Source organism: Bos grunniens, chromosome 18 (genome assembly GCF_055505025.1).
Source record: "Bos grunniens cultivar Pamir isolate PY7600 chromosome 18, Bosgru_T2T1.0, whole genome shotgun sequence".
Classification (NCBI taxonomy): Eukaryota; Metazoa; Chordata; class Mammalia; order Artiodactyla; family Bovidae; genus Bos; species Bos grunniens.
Genome location: NC_141182.1, coordinates 20,875,292 through 20,900,579, shown reverse-complemented (window position 1 = coordinate 20,900,579; position 25,288 = coordinate 20,875,292). Strand labels below are relative to the sequence as shown.

The following is a 25,288-nucleotide window of genomic DNA, read 5'->3' as shown; positions in this document are numbered from 1 at the left end:
TCTACTTATTAAAACTTTTCTTTTAAACTTGTGTAGACACACCATTATTACACATACATAGAAAATACAGTTGAAATAAATTTGTTAGGCTATTTCTAAAGCATCTTCACTTTTGATGTCTTGAAGATGTTTTGAATAACATTTCATCTGGGATGTCAGTGCTTACGTATTCTATACCACCAAGAGTCTTGGTAATGAATACTTGGCTTAAGAAAACCTATTATTGGCCCCATGATTTTCTTGCAAACTATTGACACCCTTTCTACACACGTTGATGCCCATGAAGAGACAATTACAAGTACACTGTGACTGACCCCTGGCCAACAGTGATTATGCACCCAATTTTAGAGATGCAAAAAAGGTGAGGGATACACATTTTAGAATCTATGAAGTATGGAAATTTTATCCCTGGTCATAACTTAGATGTTCTTTTCCATTTCGAATAAAATGTTTTTCTCTCATGACCTAGGAGATTTTTGCTGGCTGTGTAGGCTTATTGGGGAAAAGAAATGTAGAAAATCTTTCTGTTGCAGGGTTTCAATAATCCGAGCAACAGCCTTAATGATTTGGATTATTTTATAGGTAACCCAACCCCTCCATTCTTTGCAGGCTTTGAGATTTAACTGTGTTTGGGAAAGTTTTCTGCTAAAACTCCTGGGCTTTTAACTTATGTGGCTTCTTAAGTCGAATTCATCGTCTTATCTAATCTGATATCCAAGGATAGCTTTGTCAAAGCAAAGTCAAGTATTGGCAATCCCTCAGAAACTTCAGAAGAATGAATAAAAGAAAAATGATTTAAAGCTGAAAGATTTAGGTAGAAGTTTGAAATCTTTTTAAAAGCAGAACAACAGACCCCTTCCTGGATCTGCTAATGTTGGCTTTGGAATATGAATAGAACAGCAGACTCTGAGAGCAGAGACAGATCTCAGGATAAATACCATCTTGTCTATTGCAAGAGGAGTATCCAGCATCCTGCCCAGATAACAATGTTATCTGCCCAGATAACAAAGTAGTGATTCCAGAAAATTTCCTTGAAGAACAGATTCCCTAACTGTAGTAGCTGTTCTGTGCCTCACTTCCCCAGGAAAAAAAAAAAAAAAAAAAACATGCTCCACATTTTTGTTGATATTACTTTTCCTTGCATTTAGAAGATACAGAGAAAGATGACCCTGTCCCTTATATAGGGCTTCCCTGATGGTTCAGATGGTAAAGAACCTGCCTGCAACGCAGGAGACCTGGGTTCAATTCCCTAGAGGGGATGAATAGTATAGGGTTAAAATATAGATCCAGTCCCAGTTTTGGATCCCAGCTCTGCCACTCTGGAATTTATTAGCAATGTGACCTGAGGCTAGTTTTGCAGCATCTCTGAGGCTTGTTTTCTCATTTATAAAGTGAAGAAAATAATTTTGCCTGTTTAATGGTATAATTATGAGTACTAAGTGCTTCCATGGTGGTTCAGAGGGTAAAGCATTTGCCTGTAATGCAGGAGACTTGGTTTTGATCCCTGGGTCGGGAAGATCCCTTGCAGAAGGGAATGGTAACCCACTCCAGTAATCTTGCCTGAAGAATTCCATGGACAGAGGAGCCTGGTTCCTGTGTTCACAAAGAAATGGGAATATTTGTTAAGCCCTACACACAGTAAGAACCTGGAACCTTTTAGGTGTTATGAAGTGCTTTTCAAATAAAACATAAGTAACAACTATTTTCATTAGTTCAAGTTCTTGTAAATAGTATAAACTGAATTGGTGTCCTTTATTATGTCATATGTCCGTTGTTTCTTTCAATTTCAAAGGAATAACAATCAATCAGTAACAATAAACCAGTATAATCACCTGGATTGTTTTTCCTTGGCATATTTATCTCTGAAGATAAACTTCCGTGTTTTTCCTAAGTTCTGAAAGATGGAGATGAGAATTTTCTGGGTTGATGGGCAGCCTGCTCTGTGTGTAAATGCTATATGCATATTTAGCTTTCTTTGGGGTTGACTTGATGTTTGTGCTTCTTGCTACATCAGGAAAGATGGAAATTGGATATTGCATTTTGAAGAAAGTTTGACAAAAAAATGTGCCTGGCACCAAAGTCAGAGCTCTTAACTGCAAAGTTTAAGGCTCTTAATTCCAGGACTCTGCTCAGCCCACTTGGAGAAGGCAATGACACCCAACTCCAGTACTCTTGCCTGGAAAATCCCATGGATGGAGGAGCCTGGTAGGCTGCAGTCCATGGGGTCGCTAGGAGTCAGACATGACTGAGTGACTTCACTTTGACTTTTCACTTTCATGCATTGGAGGAGGAAATGGCAACCCACTCCAGTGTTCTTGCCTGGAGAATCCCAGGGACGGGGAAGCCTGGTGGGCTGCCGTCTATGGGGTCGCACAGAGTTGGACACGACTGAAGCGACTTAGCAGCACTTAGCAGCAGCTCAGCCCACTCCTAGAGTTACTTCTTTCTATTCTGTTATCTTCTGGAAAAATTGTTTTTGGACTTTGATTTCTAATGGAAGGAACCTGAATGTCAGCATACTTTTCTTTCTCTCAGGCTACTTCTTAGACCAGCAGCCACCCTCATGTAACAGCATGGTACTGCCTTTGTGGTTAGGGTGTGAAGAGAGGCTATGGCTACATTGATTGGAGCATAAAAGGCAAGATTTACTGTAGTAGCAAATAGATTGACATATACGATGCAGACATCCTAGGCATACATTTTCCATTCATGGAAGCAAAATTCATCAAGTCCTGATCAGCACTTCTTTTTGTTCTAGAAGTCTCCTTTTGCACACTGAGCGAATTTGTTAGTAGAATATGATTTCCACAAGATCAGGCACACATCACTGAGTCAGCCTTGTCTGGCTTTGTGTGCCTAGCGCCTCTCAAATTATCCAGCCACGAGGGACCCTCATTCACTATTAAATGAGAAGCGTTTGTTGTTTCCTTTGAAGTGACTTGTGTTTTAAATTAAAATATTGGTCAGCCAGCTGAAGTGGTCACTGTAACTGTATGAGATTTTTAAGGGAAGTTTCAGTTGTGCTAGATGAGAAGTAAGTCTAAAGGGCTGCTGTACAGCTTAGTGCCTTTGGTTAATATGATGCTGTGCTCCTCAGAGTTTATTAAGAGGCTAGGTTTCATGTTAAGTGTTTTTACCACAAAACAAGAACAGTGACAATAGCAGACACCAAGGAAACTGGGAAGTGTTGGGTATATCTTACCATCTTGGTTGTGGTGATGGTATCAGGAGTGTTTTCATAAGTTCAGACTCATCAGATTGTCCATGTTAATTCTTCATAGATCAATTATACCTCGATAAAGCTGTAAAGAAATGAAGGGAGGAGAGATGGAGGGAGAAAAAAATGAGAGGAGGAAGGAACAGGGCCTCAGTCTCTCTAAGTAGTTGAATTGAGAGTGACTCTTGCTGATCACTGTGGTTCAGGACCACACTTACTTCCTGAGACATCCAACGCCTTGTCCTAGTAACCACCAAAAAATTCAAGCTAGTTGGAAAACCCATTGGACTATAAATGGAAATGCATATCTGGGTCCCTTTCTCTCTTTTAGAAATTATAATAGAAGTAATTGCTCTTACATTTTTTTAATCAAAAAATAAGAAATGTAACAAAATGAAAGTCCCCTTTCCTCTTCCTGCCCTTTCAGTCTTATCTCTATCCTCAAAAGTAGCCTCATTATCAGTTAAGGGTCTACAGTTCCACGACACTCTCCTATTATATAACACAAATAAAGGTGTGTGTGTGTGTTATATATTTACAGAGAAACTGACATGTATATTCATTATGGATCTTAGAACAGAAGCTGCAGGAAATTCAACCTCAAGTTAAGGTTTCTCTGGCTCCCGTGTGTTGTGCCAAGATCCTAGGGTTTTATGAGACATCATCATGAGGGCCCCTTGGGTCTCCCCTCCATGTTGGTTACTGCTGAGATGTCCATGTTCTCTGTTAACATGGTCCTTTCCAGAAATCCTTGACAAAACCTGTACTGGTGGCAAGGATTCTGAATGCTCAAAGGTAATGGCAGAAAAAACAGGAAGAAAGCAGCATTTACTATATAAATGGGCATTCTACCTAGATGTGTGTATATTGTTTCTGGAGAGACAGAAATGAGGATATTATGGTACATGTCTGCGTAAAAAATGATTAGAGTTAGTTCACAAAGCTATCCTTATATTAACTATGAAGTTAAATTGATTTTTCTACTCTTTCTTCCTGATAGTGAATTAACAGATTATAATAAGCATAAAGAAAAAACTGCAGATGCCTCTTGTCTGATTCAGGCTCTGTGTGTATGAAGTTCTTCACTAATGAATCCTTTGTAGTGATGCTCAGAAACAAGCCTCATAATTCACTAGAAGCACAGTAATATGCAACATGAAGTAAATCCCTACTTGAATTACTTGAAAGGTATTGTCGGCCTTGTAAAACTACCCCTGGTTTCTTCTCATTATGCTTTTCTCCCTCTTTCCTCATACTTCATGGCTGCAATGATTAGTGTTTATTTCTGTTTTCTTTTCCTTCTGTTTGTCCTACTATTTGTCCTTATTTTCCTAACTGTGGCAGAAGCTCAGCCCACTGCACTGCCAAGGATGAAATCCCTTAATGAAACAGTTGGAGATAAGGACCTGGGCTCCTCACATGCTGTCAATAACTATCTCTGAAGTTTAAAGGAGAAACATGAACTTGTGATCCTGTAGGAGCCAACTCACTTTGCAATTTAAGCTGATCAGTTTGAACGATAGATTTGAGGCACTGAGGGAGGAGGAGACGCGACCCATTTCGCATCGCATACCCAACTTGAGTTCCAACCAATTTCTGAGGCTTCAGCTGAGTCAGGAAAGTTTAAGATCCCCAGGACTCACAAAATACATGAGTAGTCCAGAAACATTCATCATGTTATCTTATCTGATAGTGACGTTTCCCCCTTCTGTTCACCAAAATAGAAAAGTCAGTGCATTTGCGTGATATGCCCTTGGCATTGCAATATAAGGCATCTTGAAGTTTTTCTGGCCAAGTTGATAGGTGCTGTTGGGGTGTGAGAAGTCAATTTTATCTTTCGGCTTCTAAAGTTTCTATCAATTGGAAGTGCAGCTCTTACGGGAAGCACACTGATTGAAACCACCCACCCTGGCCAGGCACCTTAGTAACCATTTGCATGAGTTGTGTTATGGCAGGGGATCCTGATAAAGAACACGGAACTAATAAGCCACCACCAACCAGAAGAGTTCGGGAAAGATCTAAAGGAGACACCACGTGTCCGTCCACTTCCCGGAATCCCTCTTGCTAGCATCCATCTTGGCTGAGCGATGCGTGTACCATCAGGAAAGACTCTGAATTAGAATGATTGGCCAAAGACCACCTGGCAACTAATCCCATCACCATAAAACCCGGGACTGCGAGCCACGTGGCAGAGCAGTTCTCCTGGGTTCCCTTACCCTACTGCTCTCCACCCGGGTGCCCTTTCCCAATAAAATCTCTTGCTTTGTCAGCACATGTGTCTCCTCAGACAATTCATTTCCGAGTGTTAGACAAGAGCCCAGTTTTGGGCCCTGGAAGGGGTCCCTCTTCCTGCAACACAGCTGCTATCTGAAATCTGAATATCCATTGAGATAACATGTCAACCTCTAAAATTGATATTGGAGCAGCTAATAAAGTATTAGTTGCTCAACCGTGTCTGACTCTACAAACCCATGGACTGTAGCCTGCCAGGCTACAGAGGTTGAACCTACAGAGGTTCATGGAATTCTCCAGGCAAGAATACTGGAATGGGTGGCCATTCCCTTCTCCAGGATATCTTCCTGACCCAGGGATCAAACTTGGATCTCCTTCTTTGCAGGCAGATTCTTTACTGTCTGAGTCACCAGGGAAGCCCCGCAGCTAATAAAGATAGATATCAATTAAATTATGTGCTTAGGAGTGAGGAGAAAAATGTAAGCAATTGGAATCCTTCATCTTTTAAGCATACTGTCTCAATCACTATTTATTTTTAGTCATTCTAATATTTTCCATTATTGTAAGATAGACGGTTATGGAATTCTGACACATTTCTAGTTCTTTTGCCCCCAAATGGTACATATGACTCAGTAAATCTCCACATTTATTTTGCTTTCCCACAACTTCTTAAGTCCCCAGACATTTCTAGCTGTGTCATATGAGACTTATGATCATCATCAAAATCTCCTGTATCCTGTTCTTTGAACATTCTTTCCAACATTGTATTCTGAGACCTGGCTACTCTTTGCAGACATTGTTTCGCATAATCTTGGATCAGAGTTTGGAGATCGACTGTCTCCTCCTTTTCCTTATTGCTCTTTCTAGATCATTTCCCTCTCCTCTCCCCTAAATAACAGTTCCTTTGAGATGCATGCTATCAAACTGTTTACTCCCACTCCTTTTTGAAACAGTCACCTATTAATGTCCGAGCCACTCCACATCCCATTCACTGACAACTTACACAGATTAATGGTTCTCTGCCAGGGACTTCCCTCATCATCCAGTGGTAAAGACTCTGGACTCCTAGTGCAGAGAAATAGGTCCTGCATGCTGCAATGAAGATGTCATACTCAGCAACGGTTGCGTGCTGCACCTAAGACCTAGTGCAAACAAATAAGTTAAAAAACAAAACACAAAACGTCTCCTGCATGGTCACGTCCTTATCATTCCCGGGAAGTCCAGCCTCTATCTACAAGGGTGATCCATCTAACCTGTTGGCACCTTACACTCTTGCCTCCCTCCCTTCCAACGGTCTTCTTTCTCCATGTTATAGTCGTTCTTTTTCTATGACACCATCCTAGACCTCTAAGCAGCTGACCCCCATTCCTGGGCTTGTACATTTTAAAAATTATTTATTTTAATTTATTTGGCTGTACTGGGACTTAGAGGATCTTCGATCTTTGTTGCGGCATGTGGAATCTAGTCCTGAGGAAGTCCCCCAAGACTTTTGCGTTTATCTGGGACATTTTCTGCACGTCTCTCATGGGTTGTCCCCCCAATCATACAAGTCTCTGTGAAAATGAAACTTCCTGGGGAGGCTTTTTGGACTACCTTATCTAAAATAACCATCCTGCTCCAACCCTCACCCCTCCCTATCTTCTTACTCTTTTTCTTCATGCCTCTTGTTACCATCTTGACAGTATAAATGTGTATCCTTTCTTTCTCTCTAGAATGTATGCTCATGAGAATAGGATTTTGTCTGCTTGTTCACTACCATGTTCCTTGCACCTAAACCCTGTCAACTCATACTAGGCCCTAAATAGGTATTTGAGAATTAAATAATGAATATATTATATGTGTTTATGTATTAGTTACATACTCATTTACTGTGAACACTTTCAGGCCATTTAGTGAATTATCACACTATCTCAATACTCATATGGTAACTCTTATATTAAGAGCATTCCTGGGAATAATTTCCATCAGAATTTTTATATTTCCCCACTTTAAATTTTTCTGATGCATTCTAATTAATCCAATCACATTCACAGCCTATCCTGAAGTGCTGTGTAGATTTCTCCTGGGAGCAATTTTGAAACAGGCAGGCCAGCTCTTAATAATATTTCTAGCATAAGTTTAGATAATTCTTTTTATACTGGATGAGAAAAATTGCATAGATGGCAAGGGTGAGAGAACATGGGTCATTCTTGTGAATGAGAAGATTTATTGCTTGCTTAATTCTCAAGGAAATAGCTTTAACTCCTTCTTAAACTCTGGATCACAGTTTTCCTGTGTTTATGTAGTAGCTTTAGTCATAGGCCCAATATTTGGCCTCTTCTGAGATCCTGAGTCAGAAAAAAAGCTCTGCTTTGTGTACAAAGATGATCTATTGACCTGCTGACTCTGAGGCCTCCTGCTGCGCTATTTCTCCAGAGGTGGGGATTTTTAACTTTTTTTCCTAAGGCCTTTCCTAATTCTTTTCTGACTTTTCTTCTGATCAGTGGCCTGTGTTTTTAAGACATCTAGCAGTATCCAAAGACCCAGACCGACGTGAAGAAAAGACTTTCCCCTTGTACAAACCTAACTAAACTTTAGATAGACTTTGACCTCATTAGCTCCCTTTTCTAAGCAACCCTGTAGCACACTACTGTTAAAAAACAAAATCCAACTGAGTAAATTTAAAGATCTAATGGGCTTTATTCAATGATTCATGAATCGAACAGTATCCCATCTAGCAAACAGAAAGTAGCTCCGCGGAGCTGTGCAAAATGAAAGGCTTTTGTAGGCCGAAGGGGATGAGAAAAGAAAGTTTGTAGTAGGAGTGAATTGTTTCAGGGAAGGTCACCTTTCTGTGGGGGACAGAAGGGGTCTATCAGGTAGATTACCTCCCCAGTGTTGACCAGGTAATTCCAGATTGACTGGTTGAAGGTCACATTCCTAAGAGAGGTCGAAACTACAATTAAGTTTGATATTAAGTCTTGGTTTACTGATATGGTGCTTGGCACTAGTGACTCCATTTTGAGTCTGTGGTTTCTTTTTCTTTGCTAGTTTTTAAAATTAATTTGTTTGTTTTTGGCTGCGCTGGGTCTTTGTTGCTGCATGGGCTTTCTCTAGGTGTGGTCAGTGGGGCTCCTCTTCATTGCAGTGCTCAGGCTTCTCATTGTGTGGCTTCTCTTGTTGCCACGCACGGGCTCTGGGGCGCATGGGCTTCGGTAGTTACAGCTCGTGGGCTCAGTAATTGTGGCGCATGGGCTTAGCTGCCCTGTGGCATGTAGGATCTTCCTGAACCAGGGATGGAACCCATGGCCCCTGCACTGGTAGGACAATTCTTAACCACTGAATCACTAGGGAAGTCCCTGTGGTTTCTTTTTTAACGGTAGCGAGGTTAAGAAGCATGGGTGAAGATCTTCCCTAAGCTATGTCCTTTGAAAATTTAATTTTGTATTTGGACTAATGATTCTGGTGACCAACATGTGGAGGGCTTCCCCACACTGCTGAGCAATTATCCAACACCAGCTGGGGGTCCTACAGTCCAGCTCCACTCTGACATTAGCTACCTGGATGTTGCATCAGATCCCATATATTAAGGGTTCAGTTCTACAAGACTGCACCCTCTTCCCATTTCAGATTCAACTCACAAATCCAGGTGGTTCCCTGAGCTTCTGACTGACTGGCTATAGATTGAGGTTCCAACCACTTTTTTCCAAGGTTTGAGTAATTTGTTAGAGTGGCTTACAGAACTCAAAGAAACATTTAACTTACTAGATTACTGGTATAATAAGAGGTTATAACTCAGCAGCAGCGAGATGGAAGACATGCTAGAGGCAAGATATAGAGGAGGGCAAGATTCTTCCATGCCCTTTCCAAGTGTGCTGCACTCCCTAAATCACCACGTGTTCACCAGTCTGGAAGATCTCTGAACCCTGTCCTTACGGATTTTTATGGAGGCATCATTACATAGGCACAACTAATTACATCATTGCCCAGTGAGGACTGAACTCAATCTCCAGACCCTCTCCCTTGACCAGAAATGTGTCAAGGGAAGGGCTTGGGACTGAAATTCCCTACCATCTAATTACCTGGTTGGCAACCAGCCCTCTTTCTTAGGTGACTTTTCCAAAGTCATAATTAACATAGCAAAAGACACTTTTATAGAGCTGATCACTTAGGAAATTCCTAGGCTTTTGGGAGTTCTACACCTGGAATAGATCAACAATCAGATATATATTTCTTACTATAAAGTTCAACATCACATGGAGAAAACCACTGAGCCTTTGAACTTGAGTAAGAAGGCTCTTCCATGTACTTTGTCACAGTCCATATTCAATAAGTGCTAAATAACTGATTGGATACTAATGGGAAAAAAACTGGAGGCTAGAAAAGGATATACTCTTTTTTTTTATGGGGAGAGAACACTCTTAAGTTTTGGGGGGGATCCTTGTGGGTTGAAGTTTTAAAGATCAAACTGGGAACCTCTCTGCCTTAAACATGAATCACAAGGCTGGTGAGAAAGATAACATATTAATAGCACAAACTCTCATGTAAGTATGATAGGGATTCATAGGAGTATTAGCACCTCTTTTCCTTTCCCCTCAATATTATGCCGAAAAGGAGGAAGTGACTTACTGAAGCAAAGTGGCCAGACAGAATAAACAACCAAGTTGGATATATATTTTTTAGAAATTGATTGATATGAAGAGTAATGAACATGAGAAATTTAAGAAAAGAGAACTGAAAAAATAAAGAAATTGCTGAGTATCTGTGTGGTTTCCTTCATTTTGTACTTTCCAAAGAACAGATACTAATGATAGAAATTATTTTCAGTCATTTTTTTCCAGTACTGTTATTTAATTGAATGTATGTTTATGTCTCAGGGCTCAGTTTTATGAGGTATGCATAAAGTGACCCATGACTGGGGATGGGATGGATGGTCTTTCAGGCTGTCTCTGGACAATCAGGTGATTAGAGCTGACTTCTTATCTGAGGAATCAGAGAAGGTTTCCAAAAGGGATGGTATTTTACTTAGGCTTTGGAAGGTGGTGAAATGTGGATCAACAGAGACAAGAGGCAGAACTTCTAGAAGCGGCAATGATGAAACTGGGAGAGCACAGATCAGGGAGGGGCGAGGAGCTCAGTGTGGCTGGATGCTCACCTGGAATATGTTCTTCACACTTGACCATCCCCAACTCTACTTTTACCTGGGCAAGTCTTACTCATCCTTTAGGCCGCAGCAGACCTCACTCCCTGCAGTAAGACTTCCCTGATTCCTCTCTACATGGTATTACGGGAGGCTCCTGGGTATGAATGTGGTGAAACCCAGGGCTTCTGTTATTAGAGCACTCCTCACACAATAACGGAAGCTGCCGTTATCTCCCCTGTATCCAGGACAGAACTGCTTGCTCATCATCACTTTCCCCAGCATCTATCACCAGGACATAGTAGTTTCTTAATAATTGTGTGGTTTTCTTTTCTTTTTTTCCCAGAAATATTTAAATGAGAGAGACAATCGTTGGGGATATTTACTGAAAAATCCTGGAAGACACAACACAGAAGATACTGGTCTTTTGGGACACCTAACCCAGTGGCCCAGACTGTAAAGAGTCTGCCTGCAGTGCGGGAGACCTGGGTTCAATCCCTGGCTCAGGAATATTCCCCTGGAGAATGGAATGGCAACCCACTCCAGTATTCTTGCTGAGATAATCCCATGGACAGACGAACCTGGTGGGCTATAATCCACGGGGTTGCAGAGCCGGACATGACTGAGCAACTAGAAAGTGTAAAAGAGTGTAACCTGCCAGGTGAGTTGATAACTCAATCATAAGCTACCACTGTGGGAGAAGGTCATTAGAAATATCTAAGTTATCTCCTCATTGTAATAGACATTTTAGAGTTGAGGAAGCAGAGATGGTGAGAAGTAAGGTATCCAAGTTGCTGTTTAGTCGCTAAGTCATGTCTGACCCTTTGAAACCCCATGGACTGTAGCCCACCAGGCTCCTCCATCCATGGAATTCTCCAAACAACAGTACTGGAGTGGGTAGCCATTTCCTTCTCCAGGTGAGATTCCTGATGCAGGGATTGAATCTAGGTCTCCTGCATAGCAGGCAGATTTGTTACTGTCTAAGCCACTAGGGACTGCAGCCATGAAATTAAAAGACGCTTACTCCTTGGAAGGAAAGTTATGACCAACCTAGATAGCATATTCAAAAGCAGAGACATTACTTTGCCAACAAAGGTCCGTCTAGTCAAGGCTGTGGTTTTTCCAGTGGTCATGTATGGATGTGAGAGTTGGATTGTGAAGAAAGCTGAGCGCTGATGAATTGATGCTTTTGAACTGTGGTGTTGGAGAAGACTCTTGAGAGTCCCTTGGACTACAAGGAGATCAAACCAGTCCATTCTGAAGGAGATAAGCCCTGGGATTTCTTTGAAGGGAATAATGCTGAAGCTGAAACTCCAGAACTTTGGCCACCTCATGTGAAGAGTTGACTCATTGGAAAAGACTCTGATGCTGGGAGCGACTGGGGGCAGGAGGAGAAGGGGATGACAGAGGATGAGATGGCTAGATGGCATCATTGACTCGATGGAGGTGAGTCTGAGTGAACTCCGGGAGTTGGTGATGGACAGGGAGGCTTGGTGTGCTGCAATTCATGGGGTCCCAAAGAGTCAGACATGACTGAGCGACTGAACTGAACTGAACTGAAGCCACTAGGGAAGCTCAAGGTATTCAAGAAAGGCATTCAGTTACTGCCAGCTGGACTATTCTTTATTAGTTGCCACATTGGTGCATTTCCCCATGCCATGTGGTTACCATGGAAATTTAAAAAGTAAAATTTTTTAAATTTAATGATCAGAAATTTGCAATCCAATACTGGAAAAAAAAATCATTACTAAAATACCATACCCCAAAGATACTTTAGCTAAGACTCAGAGAAGTGATATGATTTATTTGCCTGGAAATATTAAATATAGAATCCAGTCTGCAAACTCCCCCACCCAACCCTACCTCTTTTTCCAAAGTCTCTTGTCACTGTTGTCAATCACAATTGCTCCAGCTCTCACTCACTTACATTTATATTGAATATACCTGTATGACTTTATGGTACAAGCAGCCATAATCAGTTCAGTTCAGTTTAGTCACTCAGTCATGTCTGACTCTTTGAGACCCCATGGACTGCAGCATGCCAGGCTTCCCTGTCCATCACCAACTCCCAGAGCTTACTCAAACTCATGTTCATCAAGTCAGTGATACCATCCAACCATCTCATTCTGCTTTAAGTCCTTCCCAGTATCAGAGTCTTTTCCAATGAGTCAGTTCTTCACATCAGATGGCCAAGTACTGGTGTTTCAGCTTTAGCATCAGTCCTTCCAATGAATATTCAGGACTGATTTCCTTTAGGATTGACTGGTTGGATCTCCTTGCAGTCCAAGGGACTCTCAAGAGTCTTCTCCAGCACCACAGTTCAAAAGCATCAACTCTTCGGCATTCAGCTTTCTTTGTAGTCCAGCCCTCACATCCATATACAACTACTGGCTTTGACTAGATGGACCTTTGTTGGCAAAGTAATGTCTCTGCTTTTTAATATGCTGTCTAGGTTGGTCATAACTTTTCTTCCAAGGAGTAAGCATCTTTTAATTTCATGGCTGCAGTCACCACCTGCAGTGATTTTGGAGATCCCCAAAATAAAGTCTGTCACTGTTTCCCCATCTATTTGCCATGAAGTGATAGGACTGGATGCCATGATCTTTGTTTTCTGAATGTTGAGCTTTAAGCCAACTTTTTCACTCTCCTCTTTCGCTTTCATCAAGAAGCTCTTTAGTTCTTCTTCGTTTTCTGACTTAAGGGTGGTGTCATCTGAGGTTATTGATATTTCTCCTGAAAGTCTTGATTCCAGCTTGTGCTTCATCCAGCCCAGAATTTCTCATGATGTACTCTGCATATAAGTTAAATAAGCAGGGTGACAATATACAGCCTTGATGTACTCCTTTCCCGATTTGGAATCAGTCTGTTATTCCATGTCCAGTTCTAACTCTTGCTTCTGGACCTTCATACAGACTTCTCAGCAGGCAGGTAAGGTGGTCTGATATTCCCATCTCTTGAAGAATTTTCCACAGTTTGTTGTGATCCATACAGTTAAAGGCTTTGGCATAGTCAATAAAGCAGAAGTAGATGTTTTTCTGGAAATTTCTTGCCTTTTCGATGATCCAACGGATGTTGGCAATTTGATCTCTGGTTCCTCTGCCTTTTCTAAATCCAGCTTGAACATCTGGAATTTCATGGTTCACATACTGCTGAAGCCTGGCTTGGAGAATTTTGAGCATTACTTTGCTAGTGTATGAGGTGAGTGCAATTGTGCTGCAGTTTGAGCATTCTTCGGCATTGCCTGTCTTTGGGATTGGAATGAAAACTGACCTTTTCCAGTCCTGTGATCACTGCTGAGTTCTCCAAATTTGCTGGCACATTGCGTGCAGCACTTTCTCGGCATCATGTTTTAGGATTTGAAATAGTTCAAGCAGAATTCCATCACCTCCACTAGCTATTTCATAGTGATGCTTCCTAATGCCCACTTGACTTCCTTTACAGGATGTTTGGCTCTAGGTGAGTGATCACACCATCATGGTAATCTGGGTCATGAAGATCTTTTTTGTATAGCTCTTCTGTGTATTCTTGCCACCTCTTAATATCTTCTGTTTCTGTTAGATCCATACCATTTCTGTTGTTTATTTTGCCCATCTTTGCATGAAATATTCCCTTGGTATCTCTAATTTTCTTGAAGAGGTCTTTAGTCTTCCCCATTCTCTTGTTTTCCTTTATTTGCATTGATCACTGAGGAAGCTTTCTTATCTCTCCTTGATATTCTTTGGAACTCTGCATTCAAATGTGTATATCTTTCCTTTTCTCCTTTGCCTTTATCTTCTCTTCTTTTCTCAGCTATTTGTAAGGCTTTCTCAGACAACCATTTCGCCTTTTTGCATTTCTTTTTCTTGGGGATGGTCTTGATCACTGCCTCCTGTTCAATGTCAGGAGCCTCTGTCCATAGTTCTTCAGGCACTCTGTCTATCAGATCTAATCCCTTGAATCTATTTCTCACTTCCACTGTGTATAATCATAAGGGTTTTGATTTAGGTTGTACCTGAATGGTCTAGTGATTTCTCCTACTTTCTTCAATTTAAGTCTGAATTTGAAATAAGGAGTTCATGATCTGAGCCACAGTCAGTTCTCAGTCTTGTTTTGATGACTGTATAGAGCTTCTCCATCTTTGACTGCAAAGAATATAATTAATCTGATTTTGATATTGACCATCTGGTGATGTTCATGTGTAGAGTTATCTCTTGTGTTGTTGGAAGAGAGTGTTTGCTATGACCAGTGCCTTCTCTTGGCAAAACTCTGTTAGCCTTTCACTGGCTTCATTTTGTACTCCAAGGCCACATTTGCCTGTTATTCCAGGTATCTCTTGACTTCCTACTTTTGCATTCCAGTCCCCTGTAATGAAAAGGACATCTTTTTTGGGTGCTAGTTCTAGAAGGTCTTGTAGGTCGTAATAGAACCATTCAACTTCAGCTTCTTCAGCATTACTGGTTGCTTTATAGACTTGGATTACTGTGATATTGAATGGCTTGCTTTGGAAACGAACAGAGATCATTCCGTAGTTTTTGAGATTGCATCCAAGTACTGCATTTTGGACTCTTGTTGACTGAAAGGCTACTCCTTTCTTCTAAGGGATTCTTGCCCACAGTAGCAGACATAATGATCATCTGAGTTAAATTCACATATTCTGGTCCATTTTAGTTCACTGATCCCTAAAATGTCGATGTTTACTCTTACCATTCGCTGTTTGACCACTTCCAATTTGCCTTGATTCATGGACCTATCATTCCAGGTTCCTATGCAATGTAGCTCTTTACAGCATCAGACTTTACTTCTGTCACCAGTCACATCCACAGCTGGGTGTTGTTTTTGCTTTGGCTTCATCTCTTCCTTCTTTCTGGAGTTATTTCTCCACTGATCTCCAGTAGCGTATTGGGCACCTACCCACCTGGGGAGTTCATCTTTCAGTGTCCTATCTTTTTGCCTTTTCATACTGTTCATGGGGTTTTCAAGGCACGAATACTGAAGTGGTTTGCCATTCCCTTCTCCTGTGGACCAAGTTTTGTCAGAACTCTCCACCATGACCCGTCCATCTTGGATGGCACTACATGGCGTGGCTTATAGTTTCATTGAGTTCGACAAGGCTGTGGTCCATGTGATCCGTTTGGTTAGTTTCCCCTGATTGTGGTTTTCATTCTGTAGGCCCTATGATGGATAAGGATAAGAGGTTTATGGAAGCTTCCTTATGGGAGAAACTGACTGAGGGGGAAACGAGCTTATTCTAATGGGCAGGACTGTGTTCAGTAAATCTTTAATCCAATTTTTTTTTTTTTTTTTAAAAGAAAATCCATCCTGAACCCTCCTCCCTCCTCCCTCCCCATACCATCCCTCTGGGTCGTCCCAGTGCACCAGTCCCAAGCATCCAGCATCGTGCGTTGAACCTGGACTGGCATCTCGTTTCATACATTTCACATGTTTCAATGCCATTCTCCCAAATCTTGCCACCCTCTCCCTCTCCCACAGAGTCCATAAGCCTGTTCTATACATCAGTGTCTCTTTTGCTGTCTCGTATACAGGGTTATCGTTACCATCTTTCTAAATTCCATATATATGTGTTAGTATACTGTATTGGTGTTTGTCCTTCTGGCTTACTTCACTCTGTATAATAGGCTCCAGTTTCATCCACCTCATTAGAACTGATTCAAATGTATTCTTTTTAATGGCTGAGTAATACTCCATTGTGTATATGTACCACTGCTTTCTTATCCATTCATCTGCTGATGGACATCTAGGTTGCTTCCATGTCCTGGCTATTATAAACAGTGCTGTGATGAACACTGGGGTACACGTGTCTCTTTCCCTTCTGGTTTCCTCAGTGTGTATGCCCAGCAGTGGGATTGCTGGATCATAAGGCAGTTCTATTTCCAGTTTTTTAAGGAATCTCCACACTGTTCTCCATAGTGGCTGTACTAGTTTGCATTCCCACCAACAGTGTAAGAGGGTTCCCTTTTCTCCACACCCTCTCCAGCATTTATTATTTGTAGACTTTTGGATCGCAGCCATTCTGACTGGTGTGAAATGGTATCTCATAGTGGTTTTGATTTGCATTTCTCTGATAATGAGTGATGTTGAGCATCTTTTCATGTGTTTGTTAGCCATCTATATGTCTTCTTTGGAGAAATGTCTATTTAGTTCTTTGGCCCATTTTTTGATTGGGTCATTTATTTTTCTGGAGTTGAGCTGTAGGAGTTGCTTGTATATTTTTGAGATTAGTTGTTTGTCGGTTGCTTCATTTGCTATTATTTTCTCCCATTCTGAAGGCTGTCTTTTCACCTTGCTAATAGTTTCCTTTGATGTGCAGAAGCTTTTAAGTTTAATTAGGTCCCATTTGTTTATTTTTGCTTTTATTTCCAATATTCTGGGAGGTGGGTCATAGAGGATCCTGCTGTGATGTATGTCAGAGAGTGTTTTGCCTATGTTCTCCTCTAGGAGTTTTATAGTTTCTGGTCTTACATTTAGATCTTTAATCCATTTTGAGTTTATTTTTGTATATGGTGTTAGAAAGTGTTCTAGTTTCATTCTTTTACAAGTGGTTGACCAGATTTCCCAGCACCACTTGTTAAAGAGATTGTCTTTAATCCATTGTATATTCTTGCCTCCTTTGTCAAAGATAAGGTGTCCATATGTGCGTGGATTTATCTCTGGGCTTTCTATTTTGTTCCATTGATCTATATTTCTGTCTTTGTGCCAGTACCATACTGTCTTGATAACTGTGGCTTTGTAGTAGAGCCTGAAGTCAGGTAGGTTGATTCCTCCATTTCCAAAAAACCTCGAATAGCCAAAGCGATCTTGAGAAAGAAAAATGGAAATGGAGGAATCAACCTACCTGACTTTAATCCAATTTTCTGTTGATGGGTGGGACTGTGTTCCCTCCCTGTTGTTTGATCTGAGGCCAAACTATGGTGGAGGTAATGAAGATAATGGCAACCTTCAAAAGGTCCCATGCAGGCACTGCTGCACTCAGTGCCCCAGACCCTGCAGCAGGCTACTGCTGACCCATGCCTTCTCTAGAGACTCCTGGACACTCACAGGCAAGTCTGGGTCAGTTTCTTGTGGGGCCACTGCTCCTTTCTCCTGGGTCCTGGTGAATGCAAGGTTTTATTTGTGCCCTCCAAGAGTCTGTTTCCCTAGTCCTTTGTAAGTTCTGGTGGCTCTGTTGCGGGGGGTGGGGTGGGTGGGGGGGTTAATGGTGACCTCCTCCAAGAGCACTTCTACCATATCCAGATCTACTCCACCCAGAGCCCCTGCCCATGGGGCAGCACCCTGCTGACCTGTACCTTTGCAGGAGACACTCAAACACAATTCTGGCTCAGTCTCTGTGGGGTCTCTGGGTCCTGGTGAGCACAAGGTTTGTTTAAGCCCTCCAAGGTCTCTGCTGGGTATGGGGTTTGATTCTAAATATGGTTTGCCCCTCCTACCATCTTGCTGGGGCTTCTTCTTTGCCCTTGGACGTGGCATATCTTTTTTTGGTGGGATCCAACATTCTCCTGTCAATGGTTATTGAGCAGTGAGTTGTAGTTTTGGAGTTCTTGCAGAAGAAGATGTGCACACGTCCTTCTATTCCACCATCCTGTGGGTTGAAAAATCCTTCTATTCTGCCATCTTGTGGGTTGAAAAATAGAGTGCAGCCATAATAATATGTATGCTTACAATGTGGGAGACCTGAGTTTGATCCCTGGGTTAGGAAGATCCCCTGGAGAAGGAAATGGCAACCCACTCTAGTACTCCTGCCTGGACAATCCCATGGACAGAGGAGCCTTGTAGGCTATAGTCCATGGGGTCACAAAGAGTTGGACACAACTGAGTGACTTCAGTTTCTTTCTTTCATTCATAATAATAGGGGCTATATGCTATGCTTAGTCACGCAGTCATGTCCTACCCTTTGCGACCCCATGGACTGTAGTCCACCAGGCTCCTCCGCCCATGGGGAGTCTCCAGGCAACAATATTGAAGTGGATTGCCATGCCCTCCTCCAGAGGATCTTCCCAAGCCAGGAATCGAACCGAGATCTCCCAGTCTTGGTGGGAGGTGGATTCTTTACTGTCTGAACCACCAGATTTCTTCCATAGAACATATAAGCTCAGTAAAATATTGACTTAAAACAACAATATATTCAGGGTTGATGAATATATTATTCATATTGATGGACATATTCATCATCTCTACAAAAAGATGTCTTTCAATTTTCTTATACATTGCAAAAACAACAGGATTATAAGAATATGACTTCACTAAGAATCTTCCAGGTTTATTCATACAACACTGATTTTTCTGGGATAGGTTCTTAGGGTGTAGTAGTGACCAACAGAGCTGTTCCTTCACTTCAGGATGTCACTGTGACTGGAGAGAAGTATGGTGCCCGCGTAATCACAGAGGTAACCATTCAATTCCAGTGGTGCTCTGCTGGAAGGAGGCATGCAGGTGTCCTGAAAACACACACCAGGTGATCTCTTGACAGAGATAGATAGATGGAGATATACATAGAGAGAGGAGATTGATCTATGTGTATCTGCAGATAGCTGTATCTTTCTATTTATCTGTATCTATCCATATCTAAAAATTTCTATATGTAGATGTATCATTTATCTATCTAGAGAGATTTAAAACAAATTGACTCATGCAATTGTGAAGGGTTGATAAATCCAAAATCTTCACACATGTATTACTAGCACTACCACAGAAAAATAACCACAGACCATGTGGTTTAAACAACAGAATTAATTTCCTCATGATTCTGGAGGCTAGAAGTCCAAGATCAAATTTGGCTTCTTCTGAAGCTTCTCCTTGGCTTGCAGATGCCCCCTGTCTTGCGTGCCCCATGTGGTCCTTCCTCTGTGTCTTTTTGTGTGTCCAAATTTCCTCTTTTTTTAAAGATATGGTCAGATTGGATTAGGGCCCACATGTATGGTCTTATTGTAATTTAATCACCTGTTTGAAGACCCCCATCTCCAAATATCATCACATTTTGAGGAACTTGGAATTAGGGCTTCAATCTGTGAGTTTTGGGGCAGACAATTAACACTTCAGCCCATAACAGATAGGATCCACTGGATACTAGGATTTTCAAAGGGGGAAAGAGATGGAAGAAGAGGGTCCCTTTCTCAGAGTAGATGAAATCTTAAAAGACCCTAAGGCTTAACTCAGATCTGAGTTATTTTAACTCCCATAATCTTGATGACAGTTCTGAGGTGGGGGCCAATACTGCCCTTGTCTTATTGAAGTAGGAAATGAGGACGTTAAGTAACTTGCTCAAGATCATGCAGCTCTCAGCTGGGGAATTTGGCCTCAGAGTTCATGCCTCTAACCACCACACTAGAATACGTGACTCCAGGCCAGAGCTCCAGGTTGGCAGGACATGAGAGAGGTGTGTGCTTAAATATGAAGCTGGGACATAGACAGATGAAAAAAATTTGGTGCCTTGGAAGCTTCCAGAAGGAAATAGGACTCCCTCCTGAGATCAGAAGGAAGCCTCTGGGGGATTAAGAGTGAGAGTGACAGGGTTAGGAGATTCTTCTTGCTGCCATTTGGGAAATGAATTAGTTGAGGATAAATGATACAAAGATGGTAACAAAGGGCGAGAATTTCCCAGTTGCCTAATAAGAAAAGGCATTGGGTTGAAGTAGGTTTATGACAACAGAGTTGGGGATTTCCGTAAATGTACTGGGTTGGCCAAAAAGTTCATTTGGGTTTTTCTGTTAGATGTTATGGAAAAACCTGAACAAATCTTTTGGCCAACCCAGTATCTTTTTTTTTAATGGGAATTTTGGTGCTAGAAGAATTAGGACTTGGTGATTGAGAATATATCGGGAGACGAGCATTTAAAAATTATAATGGTATGTAAATCAAACAATCATGCTGTCTACTTTAAACTTAAACAGAGATGTATCTCAATTTCTCAATAAAACTGAAAAAATAACCAAAAAAACAATACTGTGTATAGCATACATTCTATAAGCCAGGGGAAAAAAAGATTTCTTATTTTAATAAATAAAATAAGATTCAAAAGAAAAAAGAAAGAAAATTTATTATAGTGACTCATATATAATATTCAGTGATATGTTATCATCATACCAAAACATTTTAAAATTGCAAAACATCTTGGTGATGACAAGACATTTAAGATATGCTGAATGTATTTTTGTTTGTCCAAATACATGCTCTGTTGTTAGCTTCTCTCTGCTTTCAGTTCCTCCTCCATCCCATTAGGAAAAATTTGAAGAAAGGAAATGTACCGCACAGTGGAATGTGTTAACAGCTAGTGGGCTCAGACCTCAGTTCACTCCCCATGGTTTCTCTTCATATGCCTTTAAAAAATAATCTACAGTATAGGGAGATACAAAATGAGTCCATTTATAATAACACATGTAGCTCTAAGATGTGCTGTCTTAGCCAAGCCATGTATTCGTAGATGAATTGCCTTTTTGTAAAGTATGTTTTTCTTTATTCCTGGTGAAAAGAAGTTTTGGGCCCATCATAAGGAACAGGGTGGGACAGAGTGAGGTTTGTCAGAGGCATGCTCTCTGGGACCTTCAGGACACATCTATTTGGTCTGGAGTAACCCTTCCCCTGCAGTGGTCACTGTGGTGGTAACTTGCTGGTGAACCTACCTCAGGTCCAACACCAGTCTCTGCTTTGCAGCCCAGCTTCTCATCTGGCTGGTTTTGCCAACGCCTTGTCTTAGAGGGAGAAGGGTGGGATGTGGACTTCCCACCAGGCCCTTAGTGAGAACAGTGCTGTTAGTTACAAAGATTTTTTCTTGAGCAAAACTAATTCTGACTGGAGTTTAATATCAACTGCAGAGAGAAGCAACTGACACAGCAATAAGGTAAAATGAGTAAATGATTGAGGAGCAAATGGAACAGAGGTTCCCAGCTCCACACTAGAATAAATGAATACTCTGAAGACATCTAGACAGGATTGGGCATTGAGCCTTCAGGAAAACCTGAAGGCCATTTCCTTCTCCAGAGATCTCGCAGACCCAGGGATTGAACCTGCATCTCTTATGTCTCCTGCATTGGCAGGTGGGTTATTTACCAGTAGCACCATCTGACAGGGTCTAGCTAGAATGTAATAACATTGTTTTATTTTTCAGGTACTTTCTATTTATGGCAAGGAGGATGCCAGTGTTCCATTTATGTTTGTGTTATGGATCTTCTTTTAAAAATAAATGTATATAAGGAAAAGAGGAAGTTGATGTGCAATACTGCTGCTGCTGCTGCTGTAAGTTGCTTCAGTCGTGTCCGACTCTGTGCGACCCCATAGACGGCAGCCCACTAGGCTCCCCCATCTCTGGGATTCTCTAGGCAAGAACACTGGAGTGGGTTGCCATTTCCTTCTCCAATGCATGAAAGTGAAAAGTGAAAGTGAAGTCACTCAGTCGTGTCCTACTCTTAGCGACCCCATGGACTGCAGCCTACTAGGCTCCTCCATCCATGGAATTTTCCAGGCAAGAGTACTGGAGTGGGGTGCCATTGCCTTCTCCGGATGTGCAATACTAGGAAATATTAAAGAAGCTATGCAAATTGAGCAAACATTGTGAACAACTTACGAGGCATAGTTATAACACTTGTGCTCTGATGCAGATAGGCAGTGCTGTCATCTGTCGTAGAATCCTGAAGGGTACGTAAAAGAAATCTGTGCAGCAGGCAGAATTATTATGAGAATGAACAAATTATTTTTGCAGAGTTTGGTGCATGTTCTTTATTTTCTTCTTTGACCTTTGAACTCCCAGTCAAGTGTGGTCCAATGAACAATTAGTTGAGGAACAGGATTTGGTACTTCTGGTGTATCTAGTGATGTTCATACTTGAACTTCATTAAGTTTACGAGAACCATGCTTTTGTAATGTTTCTTGTGCTTTCTTTTCTTCATCTTTTATTAATTTTTATTTCAAAAGGCAGAGCACAACAAAATCGCTGCCAATTGTTTGAGTACTAATGTAAATCAAGGGGCGGCAAGGTCAAACCTGAGCTGTTGACTGCCAGGCAGAGCCCCATTGATGGCTTAGAAGGAAGCGTGAAGAGCAGATACACAGTCAAGTCGGGTGGTTGAGGGGTGTTGATGGACAGAGGACAAAATTGCATATTAAAAGGAAATTGAACCCTCAGAAGTTCCTCTTGTGATTTTACACAGTGTGGTATGCTTATGTTACATGTTCAGACTTGATCTTAAATGCTGTTTTATGCTGTTTATGAATTGATTTGTGTTTTGCTTCCAATAAAAATTAAATTCTTGAAGCTTAAGTACTTACTGTTTTGACCCCCAGCCCTGATTTGGGGTGGGAATATGGATGCTCTTTATCTTCACAGAATCTCTTCTTTTGGATGGGGGCCCCCAGTTTTCTTCTGGGAACTTACCCTTTGTCTAATCCATGTAGTTTAGATGGTGCTGACTTCATCCCAGCCTCGAAGGGTAGACACATGAATGAAATATGGTTAAGCAAAGGACTATATCCCGTTGGTCAGTGTAACTCATTGGGAATGGGTGCATAGTCCAGATAGCACCAAGAGGAACCCTACCTAGAGTTTTGCTTGAACTGGTAGGGTAAAGGAATTATCTTTCTACTGCTAACTAAGTAGCATGTAAGCCGGGAATGACCAAGGCTGCAGTCTAGAGAAATCCTGACCAAGGGGAAAGCCAATGCAGAGGAAAAGTAGAGCCCTGAGTAGTGGAGAGAGTAATAAAATCCAGATAACTCTTTTTGTGCCCCTTAGTTTCAGCTGTCCCTGCGGACATTACCCCTGGACTTTCCATGTACATGAACCAGTGAATCTCTGCCACCTCCCACACCCATTTTTATGTTTAAGCTAGTTTCAGTCTGGTGTTTGCATCTCGTTTCTGAAAGAGGCCTCAGTAATACATCCCTCTTCCCATCCGGCAGATTGTCACAGTGCCAGGCATGTGATGTGCACATGGTAAATACTTGCTGATTTGAGGGGTCTAAGATCCCCCTAGGTTTATGAAACAGGATGATGTAATCTCAAGGGCATTGGGACGAGTCTGAAGATTTCAATCATTTGTTCCCGTCAAACATTTTACTGAGCACCTGCTTTGTGCCAGGTGCTGTTTTAGTGCTGAGGACAGTAGTGAACAAATAGACCAAGTCCCCATTTTAACAGAAATGGCATTCCAGTAGGAGAATATATAATACGTCAGGAGGTGATGTATTATATGCAGTTGTGAAGAAAGACTTCCTACTAATTAGGTCTGGGACCTTGAGATAGCCACTTTATCTTTCTGAGTTTCCTTTTTCTCATATATAAAAAAAGGGCGTTGCAATGCTTACTCTTTGTTTCTTTCCTTTCCAGAACGACCACCACCAACAGCAGTATTTCCATGATACACTTTGATGAACCTGAATTCTGGAGCACACCTGAAAATATGTTCGTTGATAGTTGACATTTCCAGGAAATTTTATGTTTTTTTGTGTTTGTTGGTACACTTCTCTATGTATAGTTTTGAGAGTTATGAATTCTTGCCTATTCAGGTTTCCCAGACATCAGTTAGATTCCCATGGGACTTGGGAGCTCCCTAAACTAACTGAATTCCCTCGAGGTCTTCGCTTGAAAGCGCTATCTGAGTCTACCTGTTCTGTCCATGAGCTTTCCCTGAAATCAATGACAGACGGTCTGTTCCGTTGCTTTTCATTTGGTGAAAAGTTGCTGTTATCTCTGATCCTTAGCTCAGTCAAGACTTTTTCTCCCCCTCTCCTCCCCACAGCTCTTCAGTTAATCACTTTGCTTATCGTGATCTCTGGTCTTGCCTGCCTCTTCTTACAAGTTTTCAGAATTCTCAGAACTTTTCTGGCAATGGAAATGTCTCTGTAATGTTATCACTGTTGACTTTTAAAGTGATACGATAAATATAATTTGACTCTGAAGAGGGAAGACTATTCTGTTTTTTTTTTTTCCCTTGAATTTATTTATTCATCTTGGAATATATTTGGTTTACAACATGGTGTTAGTTTCAGGTGTTCAGCAAAGTGCTTCAGTTATATATATATACTCACACACACACATATCCTTTCTTTTTCAGATTCTTTTCCCATATAGGTAATTTTATGGGTGTAGGTAATTACAGAGTATTGAGTAGAGTTCTCTGTGCTAGCAGGTCCTTGTTGGTCATCTATTTTATATATAATAGTGTGTTTATGTTAATCCCAAACTCCTGATTTGTCCCTTCCACCTTTCCCCTTTGGTAACCATAAATTTGTTTTCAAAGTTTGTGAGTCTGTTTCTGTTTTGTAAATAAATTCATCTGAATCATTTATAAGTTCATCTGTATCATTTATATGTTCATCTGTAACATATTTATATATATATATATATATGTGTGTGTGTGTGTGTGTCAATCTGAGTCTCCCATTTTATCTGTCCCTACCCTTTTCCCCCTTGGTGTCCATACATTTGTTCTTTATGTCTATGTCTCTATTTCTGCTTTGCAAATAAAATAATCGATACCATTTTTCTAGATTCCACGTATGTGCATTGATATAACATTTGTTTTTCTCTTTCTGACTTCCCTCTGCGTGACAGACTCTAGGTTGGTCCACATATACCTGCAAATGACACAGTTTCTTTCTTTTTATGGCTGAGTAATGTTCCATTGTATATATGTTATTAACACCACATCTTCTTTATCTGTTCCTCTGTTGATAGACATTTAGATTGTTTCCATGTCCTGGCTACTGTAAATAGTCCGGCAATGAATATTTGG

The 25,288-nt window shown here is 41.2% G+C and overlaps 1 long non-coding RNA gene across 4 annotated transcripts in view; it reads left to right on the top strand.

Annotated features, from left to right (window-relative positions):
• LOC147353209 (uncharacterized) overlaps positions 1–24,845 on the top strand; it is a 159,477-nt gene extending 134,632 nt beyond the window's left edge. For 3 of the 4 annotated variants that reach the window (XR_015145457.1, XR_015145458.1, XR_015145453.1), the window contains exons 5-7: positions 10,915–11,229; positions 21,667–21,794; positions 23,881–24,845. This is a non-coding gene — a long non-coding RNA (uncharacterized LOC147353209). The remainder of the gene's footprint in view (positions 1–10,914; positions 11,230–21,666; positions 21,795–23,880) is intronic. The other variant, XR_015145454.1, reaches the window with a different exon arrangement.
• The last annotated feature ends 443 nt before the right edge of the window (positions 24,846–25,288 follow it).